The sequence below is a fragment of the Tiliqua scincoides genome, chromosome 13 (genome assembly GCF_035046505.1).
Source record: "Tiliqua scincoides isolate rTilSci1 chromosome 13, rTilSci1.hap2, whole genome shotgun sequence".
Taxonomy (NCBI): domain Eukaryota; kingdom Metazoa; phylum Chordata; class Lepidosauria; order Squamata; family Scincidae; genus Tiliqua; species Tiliqua scincoides.
Window position 1 is genome coordinate 5,025,592 of NC_089833.1, and position 9,820 is coordinate 5,035,411.

General features: G+C 46.0%; 2 pseudogenes; both read left to right on the forward strand.

The window, feature by feature from the left end:
* The first annotated feature begins 5,362 nt into the window (after positions 1 to 5,362).
* LOC136633810 (5S ribosomal RNA) lies at positions 5,363 to 5,481 on the forward strand (annotated as a pseudogene).
* Positions 5,482 to 5,662: 181 nt separating this feature from the next.
* On the forward strand, positions 5,663 to 5,785 carry LOC136633743 (5S ribosomal RNA; annotated as a pseudogene).
* Positions 5,786 to 9,820: the final 4,035 nt, after the last annotated feature.

Here is a 9,820-nt window from a genome sequence, read left to right on the forward strand (position 1 = left end):
GGAGCCTAGAGAAAGCTCCCCATTCATGGCCTTACCCTCAAAACCCTCTGTGGCCTTGCAACACACACATATACACACTCCCATCTCTCTCTCATATCTTGACACATCTCTATCTATGAGCATCTCTCATCCGGCTTGACCAGTCAGATCTGTCACACAGAGAGCTCCCCTCCCTTCCAGCCTGGAACTCCTGGAACACCTCTGCTAACAGCCCAATCCTATCCTCTACTCCAACCCCCCTCCAAAAAAAGGGCACGTACTGCATCTAGCAGTGGGAGGGGGTGACATGAGGGCTATGGAGGTAAGTTAAATTTATTTGTACTTACCCCTGCATCAACCCTGGGGTCGCCTATGGGTCTCCTTGGACATAATTCACCACCTTTGATGCTGTATGTCCCAAGAGAGAAAAGGGATGGGGAGGGGACAAGATCCGGTGCACACTATTGCCCCTCCCTCAAACCAGTGGCATAGCTAGAGGGGGGTCAAAGAACTAAGTTTTGCAGGGATCCTCACCATGGTGTGCAAATGGCCCTTCCCCCGGAATTGGATAGGGATTGATTGATTGAATGAATGAATGAAAATACAGGTTGAGCCTCATGATTTGGAGGGTTCAGTTCCAAGAACTCACATGGATAGCAAAAAATTAGCAAATCAATTTAAAAAACAAAGTTTCTTTGCTCTGGTGATTTAAAAACAGCCTTGCTGACCTTTTGTAATGCACACAGAGGCCATCAGTCTCTCTTCAGACGCTTAGGCTTCACTAGGAGGCAGCAATCCCCCTCCTTCACCAGGAGCCCCAGCGAGAAGGAGGTGATAATCGCTGCCACTTAGCCTTCTTTCAAGTGCTCAGGGGGAAGGGAGGAGTGAAGGCTGCAGAGAGAATGATTGATGGATTGTCAGCCGGCATTATTAAAAAAAAACTGTTTTCCTTTAATTTTAAGGGCCCTTCTCATCAGCTTTGAGATAGAAAAATCTGTGGATACTTAGCTTATACCTGTAATCGCTTGCATGACTGTCTCGCTGCAACAGTAAAAAGCAGTTTTTTAAACTGTGATTTTAAAGGGGTGCATTTTTGCCCTCCTCCAGGGATCAGCACATTCCTTCTCATTTGCAGGGGCCATTTGTGTTGAGTCAAATCCGTGTATAGCAAGGCTGGACCTGTCATACTCTCTCTGAGATGCAAGATCAGCATCACAGGTAGGACCTCATAATAATTAATAATACTCTTGAACCCAGCTTGTTTTTAATGTTCCAAGTACAATGGATTTTGATTAATAGTTATTAGTTTGTGGGTTGCCAGCCCTGGATCCATCTTCACTACCCTTTTCTTTTAGAGAGGGGACCCTGGAATACCTGTGACATCATCAACTGCTAGGGACCCAAAGGACTTTGCAGAGCAAAGTCTTTAACAGCAGCCACCCCTGCCTTTATTTATTTATTTATTTATTTATTTATTTATTACATTTTTATACCCCCCCCTTCCTCCAAAGAGCTCAGGGTGGTGTACACAGCTGCTCCCCTCCTTTTGTCGTCACAACAACCCTGTGAGGTAGGTGAGGCTGAGAGAAAGTGACTGGCCCAAGGTCAGCCAGGAAGCTTCGTGGCTGAGGGGGGATTTGAACCTGGGTCTTCCGGGTCTGAGTCCACCTCCCAAACCACTACACCACCCTGGCTCTACTTGCAGCTCCCCCTTCCCTAGGCTCCCATAAATGTCCCAGTTGGCTCTTATCTTTTTTTATTACCTTATCGGTGGATTCAGCATCCATGGATTTCCTTACCTGTGGATGCTGGGGCCTGCTTTTAAAAGTGTCTCAAAAAGTCAAAGTAAGTCAGAAAATTGTCTTTCCTGTTGTAGTTCTGTGATGGGCGGCCCCAGGGGGCGAGCGTGCAGGGAGCCAGAGGTGGGGCTGGACTCCGGCAGTTATGGGGAGGGATAAGGGGTAAAGTTTCCCCTTGCCTCTGGCTAAGCCGCTGCTGGCCACAATCCTGCGCTAGATACAGCGCAAGCCTCCTGTCTGCAAACTTCCAGTGTAAAGGACCCAGTACAAAGGGATGGGGAGAAAGAGGCTAAGAAGAACTTTGAGATACTGATGAAGTGACAGAATGACCAGGTTGAATGGCTGCCGAGGGGAGGGACCAAATCACAGCTGATACCTAGTGGGCTGATGGAAGAGGCTTTGCTATCTCACCTCTCCCTCTGTAGAAGCCAGGTGCTAAAAATCAAATCACCTGTAATATAAAGACACATTAACTAGGAGCTGATGCTTCGATCTCCCTGGTCTGGACTCTTCCTCTGTCTCCTTTATGCCTGCAGGGCATCCAGGGATTTCAGTAGCCTACAAACATGGGATTTGTATGATTTCTTAATCATTAGAGGAAATGTAAAAACATATTTTATACGCAGTCTTTTTTTTATCTTGCATTTATTTTTATATTTCTTCATTGCAATTTATTGCCACCGATAGATCACCATTACTACAGACATTTATGGGGCTATTAAAATTCAGTGCCACCATAAATTTGGGCCTGCTTAAAGTGTTGACATTTGTAACAGCTTCCACAAGGACATATTTTATCATGAAAGTGAACCTTGGAACAGAAACTTTTGCTAACAAAAGAAATAGGATATAGGTGAGAAGGCACATCTCAGAGATGGAGCCAGCTCTCCTGTGTAGTGTATTATCTCCAGAGAGTAAAAGCCTCAATGTTTTCATAAAGGGAGTAGGGTGGGGAATGGGCAGGTGAGTAGTCAGGATCAGGTCCGGGTAGGATAAACATGGCCCTCTCCAAGCCAGGGCCACCCACATCAGCCTTTCTATTAGGGCAGGGGTGCCCAAACCCCAGCCCTGGGGCCACTTGAGGCCCTCAAGGCCTCTCAATGTGGCCCTCAGGGAGCCCCCAGTCTCCAGTGAGCCTCTGGCCCTCCAGAGATTTGTTGGAGCCCACACTGGCCCAACGCAACTGCTCTCAGCTTGAGGGAGACTGTTTGACCTCTTGCGTGAGCTGTGGGACGAGGGCTCCCTCCACTGCTTGCTGTTTCACATCTGTGATGCAGTAGCAGCAGCAAAGGAAAGGCCGGCCTTGCTTTGTGCAAGGCCTTTTATAGGCCTTGAGCTATTGCAAGACCTTCATTCATTCATATAAGTTCACCTTTAATATATTCATTTATGTAAACTTATGTAAATTTATTCAAATTTTACATCTAAATTAATTCTCCCCCCTCCCCGGCCCCTGACACAGTGTCAGAGAGCTGATGTGGCCCTCCTGCCAAAAACTTTGGACACCCCTGTATTAGGGTGAAGAGTCCCCACTGCATGCAGAGTGGTCAAGAATGAAGTCCTTCCTGGATGTTGCTCCAGCATGTGGTGAAAGGCATGGTTTCAGTAAAGACTTTCAACTTGGTCCTCATCTGTAACAGAGAAGTTAAGACACATTTCTGGGGAGGGGGTCTAGCAGTGGCTATTAACCAAGATGGCTACATAAGGGGACTAGTGACACTAGCGGGATGTGGGAGGGGTTGTGGACCACATGTACGTGTCAAAAATTTACCAGTCAAATATGGTACATTGTCAAGAAAAGCACCATGTTATGTATCCTTTGATACATTATTTAATGCTGAATGCAATGAAGCATTGAACTATCTGTATTCTATCAAAGTTTATAGTCCAGTAACCAGAAGGGGAAAACACAACTGCCTTATGGGAAAAAAAGTCCAGTTTTGGACTCAAAACCGACCAATGAGAGATCAGTTTATTCTGAGATCCAGTGAGGTGTTATTAGGACACAGCAGGGAACCAATTCATGTGAGTCAGCTCTCATTTCCATGTCTCAGAGCTAATACTAGAAGCCCTATTCAGTTGCTTGAGTGTTGGCTGCTGGTGTTTTGTTGGTTACTGATTTGTTGGGTGACCTGCACTCTTACGTATTAAAATAAAGTTAATGAGGGTGACACTAATTCTAGTGATGCCACTGCATTTAAGCTGTGCATAAGATATTGTAATTTTTCTGTGGTATGAGAGGAGGTCCATCATGGGGGTGACACAATGAGGTCTCGTACCAGGTGACACAAACCTCTGGGTGCAGGAGCAGTGTATAGCTCTGAATACTGGAGGACGAAGACCAACAGAGGAAGCCCATCACCTTCATGCCCTGTTTGTTCCTTCCCCAAAGGCATCTGTGTAGCCTCTGCGGGAAACAAAATGCTGGATTTGATGGGTGTCAATGTGAACTAGCAATGCAATACTTATCCCTGAAATTATATACTACTGTTATATTGATCTCATTTATATATATATATATATCTCAGAAGCTATCACAGTTTTTTTTTTAAAGCATTTTAATCTAACTTAGGTTTTAGTGAAGGAATACATCTTGAGTAAAATCAAAAGTGGATAACAATACATTTCCTTGACCATATTAATAAGAAAATAAGAACAATTAAAGAGCCTTTAGCTTCTCCCCTACCTACACTTCTGAGCCAAGTCGCATGGATATCCCATCATCTATCATTACATTTTCCTATCGTGGCTCGAAGGCAATCAGGCTGGATTACTTTTGGATTACTTGTTCTCTCTTTCCTCTACCATTTGCCGGTGGGGGGCCCGGCATCTCTCAGTACAATATTGACCCTCAGCCGCAAAACGGAATTGAAAGGCTGTGACATTGTCACCGCAGGACCTTGACCCATTTACTTTCGTAGCACAAGAGAGAAGGAGTTGGTGCTACATGTTTGGGTTGTGAAACAGAAAGGGGGGGGGAGGAAAAAGAGAATAAAAGAACTATAAAATTAGCATCAAAATTAATCATTTCCCCTGGTCTGTGCTTCATATCTAACATCCCAGTGACAAAATTGTCTTCCTTTCTTGAGTACAGTACATGCATTTCCCCCATCCAAGGATCAGATATCGGGTATCCCCATCCAAGGGTCCCAGGATCCGGTATCCGCAGTTTCAGTTCTCCGCGGTTCTCCGCGGCCCCCCTGTGCCCCTCACACCAATTACCTTCCATTTTCTTTATTAACGAACAAGCATATTTCTTGCTTTTACAGACTCTCTGAGAGCAAAGCAATAGGCAGGCAGGCAGCCTGTATATTAGGGGGACACAATCTAAATGTAAACAAGAAACAGAACATTATATCTATAGCAGTGTTTCTCAGATTGTGGGTCGGGATCCACCAGGTGGGTTGCAAGCCCGTTTCAGGTGGGTCCTCATTCATTTCAATATTTTATTTTCAACATACTAGACTTGATACTACCATGGAATGTGACTGCATCTGGGGAAATAGTATTACTCAACTGTACTTTTAACAAACTACTATGTACATGCAGCGATAATAGTAACAATAATAGTAAATGGGACTTACTCCTGGGTAACTGTTACCTTGCACATGCCTGATCTCGTCTGATCTCAGAAGCTAAGCAAAGTCAGGCCTGGTTAGTACTTGGATGGGAGACCGCCTGGGAATACCGGGTGCTGTAGGCTTATACCAGAGTCTTTCGAGACTGAAGGTTGCCAACCATCTCCCTATACTGAACACTATCTCCCAATCTTGTCTGATCTCGGAAGCTAAGCAGGGTCAGGCCTGGTTAATACTTGGATGGGAGACCGCCTGGGAATACCGGGTGCTGTAGGCTTATACCAGAGTCTTTCGAGACTGAAGGTTGCCAGCCATCTCACTATACTGAACACTATCTCCTGATCTCGTTTGATCTCAGAAGCTAAGCAGGGTCAGGCCTGGTTAGTACTTGGATGGGAGACCACCTGGGAATACCGGGTGCTGTAGGCTTATACCAGAGTCTTTCGAGACTGAAGGTTGCCAGCCAAGGGTGGGTAGGATTGCAGCCTAGGATTGTTTAAGAATTTTCCTGCTTGATGATGCCACTTCCAGTCATGGCATCACTTCTGATGGGTCCTGATAGATTCTCATTCTAAATAGTGGGCCCCGGTGCTAAATGTGTGGGAACCACTGACCTATAGGGTTCCCCCATTCTATCTGTGGTTCCAGTATCTGTGGGGTGGCCTGGAACAGATTGTAATTGTAGTGACTGCCATCCTCTATTATTAGTGTTGTTTTTACAAACTTCTATACTGCTTTTCAACAGGTTCTAAAAGCAGTTCTAAAAGAAGTTCTAAAAGACTTCATAGTCTTTCGAGACTGAAGGTTACCAACAAAAGGCAGCCACACTAGACGCTGTTCCAGAACAACCTTTCAGAGCGTGATACCAGAGTCTTTCGAGACTGAAGGTTGCCAACTAAAAGCAGTTTATATATGGAAAGGAATGAGAAGTTTCTTTCTGATCCCAAAGGACCTCACAATCTAAAAAGACACAAGGAGTTCCCAGCAAACAGCCCTAAGGAAGGATGCTCTGCTGGGCTGAATGGGGGCAGTTGTTTTCCTCTTATGAAACAGAGGTAGGTGCCTCAGGATTCCGTAGGGCAAGCTGGAAGCGAAGTGATGGAGCTTCCCCTTTAAGGCTGAGCAAAAATGACCCCCGCTGTTTTCCCACCCCATGTTTAGGTCGCCAGGTTGGGGAGCATTTTGGCGATGTCAGATGCATGAAAAAGGAGGGGCGAATATGGAGACCTTAATAACAGCCGTGGTTCTCTAGTGTGAGTGCAGCTGCCATTCTCCCCCCCCCTTCCTGCCCCCAGATGTTCCTGCAAACTGCTGGGAACAAATCTTGGCCAGAAGCTTGTCAGATGAGTCCTGTTGTGAAAAAGCGACAGTTGTGCAGATAAAATTGCAGGGGAGCAACCTGTTTGCCACCATGAACTCTTTGGAGGACTGATAGGATAGGACAGGGCTTTTTTTTCTAATGGAACGCGGGGGGACGGAGTTCCGGCACCTTTTTGCAGGGGCCCCTCCCCTTTGGAGGCATTCCAGGAGGGGGAAGCAAAACAGAGGCAGAACAGACAGGCACAGGATTGGACTCTAAGGCTGCCATCCTATCCACAGTAAGCCCCATTCATTAAAGTGGACTTCTGAATAGACATGCATAGGATTGGGCTCTTAGGCTGCCATCCTAGGCACTTTCCTGGGAGTAAGCTCCATTGACTAGAACGAGACTTACTTCAGAGTAGACATACCTAGGATTGGGCTCTTAATCCTGACAGAGATATCTATCTGCACCCGTTTTCACATGCTAAGGGCAGGTGAAAAGGGATTCTACGTGTGTACAAGGTGCTGTCCAGCCTTGCCAGAGATCCTCCTCATCCTTCCCCCACAAGCATGCCCTCCGCCAGCCAGCGTTTGCAGCTCCTCTCCAGCAATGCACAGCAGCTGCTCAGGGCAGCAGAGAACATACAATTGCATGCCAAGCGCCTTCCCAAAGACACAGAGTATTCTGATACCTGAATTAAACCATATTTAATGGCTTGTTTGCAAACGTAGCTGTTTCTATGTGCACCTAAGGACCCCTGTCGTGTAAGAATTCCTTTTTTGTTCTTACTCCCACAGTTGCTTAGAGTAATTTTACTACATGGAACTCATGTAAGCCATTTTTCGGAATCCATTCACTGCTTCCTCTCCTCAAAGTAGTGCCACACTACATACTACACGCTACAAGTGCACCTGTACAGTATTTTTCCCCATGTGTAGAAAAAGTAGCTAGGGGGAAGGGGATGTGGAGATTGACAGCCCAATCCTATGCATGTCTACTCAGAAGTAAGTTCATCTTTAGGGGGGAAGCACATAAAAAATATTTTATTTCTCCAATAAAAAATGGTTTATAAATGAATGAATGAATGAATAAATAAATAAATAAATAAATAAAAGATTAACAAGTTGTGAGTTCCTGCACCTTTTTTTCCACAAAAAAAGCACTGGGATAGGATAACATTTTAAAAAAACTGGTACTGTACAGTGAACCCTCGGTATCCATGGGGGATCTGTTTCAGGACCCCCTGCGGATACCAAATTCCATGGATAATTAAATCCACAGCTGGAGGGCCTCAGAACACGGATGGAAAGTCACCATAAGTGACATCTGGTTGCATCCAGGAGGTCCTCTAAAGCCGCCCCCCCAGCAATGGGATCAACATCCGGGTAAGGAGGGCCAACTGTACCTACCTTTACAAGATCCTTTCTTGAAAATCATGAAATCCTTTCTTTTGTGCCAATAATTTCTTCTTCTTCTTCTTCTTCTTCTTCTTCTTCTTCTTCTTCCTCCTCCTCCTCCTCCTCCTCCTCCTCCTCCTCCTCCTCCTCCTCTCTCTCTCTCTCTCTCTCTCTCTGTGTGTGTGTATGTGTTCCCCCCTGACCTCAACCAGATTGGACATAACTCACAGTAATAGCTTGAAAAGAACTGCTTTTTTTTTCCTTATCGCCCTGCAGTCTATAGAATTCCTAATCAGTGCATAGAATATGTGGGATTTGTCCCACTCTCAGGAAGGAACCTTCATAATTCATTAGTGTTTTCTGTGGGCAAGAGTTACACACAGCTTGTTTCATTCAAGAGATTAAAATCCATCTCCCAGGAGCGCTCATTATACACCTCTTTGGAATAAACTTATTTGGCTTTTGAACGAGAATAAACTTGAATAAAGACACTGATCAGCAATCGTTATTGTAAAAATCCCTGATTGTTTCAGTTTTCTCAGGCCTCCCCCCCCCCAAAAAAAAAACTTTTAGGTAAGGCTCTTAAAGGAACAAAATATTCAGGGGGGGAGGAGGTTTATGTGGGTGAATGGGAACCCTTTTTCACTCTCTTCCACACCTCCATTTTTCCAGTTTTTTGGTCCCTATCTTCCTGGGAGTAAGTCCCGCTGGACTCCACTTCACAGAAGATGGTTTTGTCTCCCACAAAGGATCACTGTCTAAAAAGAAGCTCAAAGGACATATAAGCAAAAGGCAACTGGAGCAAGCTCGGCGGGATGAATATTATTTATTATTTATTACTGTATTTATATCTAATCTTTCTCAAAAACTGGCAGAGTCGCATAGAAACAAGGTGGTTTGCATAGGCATCACCATAACCCTCTCCTCTCCCCCCGCCCCGTTTTTTAAAATGGGGCTTTTACAAATGTAAAAACTCATAGCATCCTCCATTTCATCTAGATGTTTTCCTTCACGATGCAATCACGGTCCTGGTTGCTCTTGCACTTTCCAAGCTTCCCTGGGCAGATCACTCCAAACGGGCCTCAGGCGTGGTTCTCAGGATGTTAGCCATTTCTTCCCAGTCCACCTTCCTTCGCCTCTGGCCAGGGGCTTCCAGTCTCCCATCCCAGGCAACACCTGAAATGATCCTGCTTAGCTTTTTCAGGCAAGGAGACATCTCAGCCTCCTGATGAGATGGGGTTGTTTGTTCTCAGGGCCAGCCCATCCGTGAGGCTCACTGAAGGGGTCACATCAGGTAGCAGATTGGTGGAGGGCACCCATCTATGCCCATTTATTTGCACTGTTCCTCCTCCAGAGCAAGAGGGAGGGAGGGAGGGAGGGAGGGATGGACGGACGGACGGACACGGGGGAGGGAAATGTGGAAGGAAGGAGAGTGCTGAGCATTGAAGAATGAGAGGGGCGGAGGCTGGCATCTCATCTGATACAGTGGGGCAGCATTTGGCATGCACCCTCACAGCTTCAGGAGTTCCAGGAATGCGCGATGGAGTCCTTCAAAAAGCACTGCAGTGGCATGAGGGCATGCTTTGCATGGGGGTTGTGAGTGCTTGCACACCTCTTGCCACCATGGTGCTTTATGAAGGACTCTGGTGGGGAGGCCCTGCCTCACCTGCTTCCCCACCCACAGCACGTCCCTTGTTCACAAGACCTTCTGCCAGTGCAGGGGCCACTGTGTGAGCAAAACATCTTCTTAGGATTGCAGAGTGA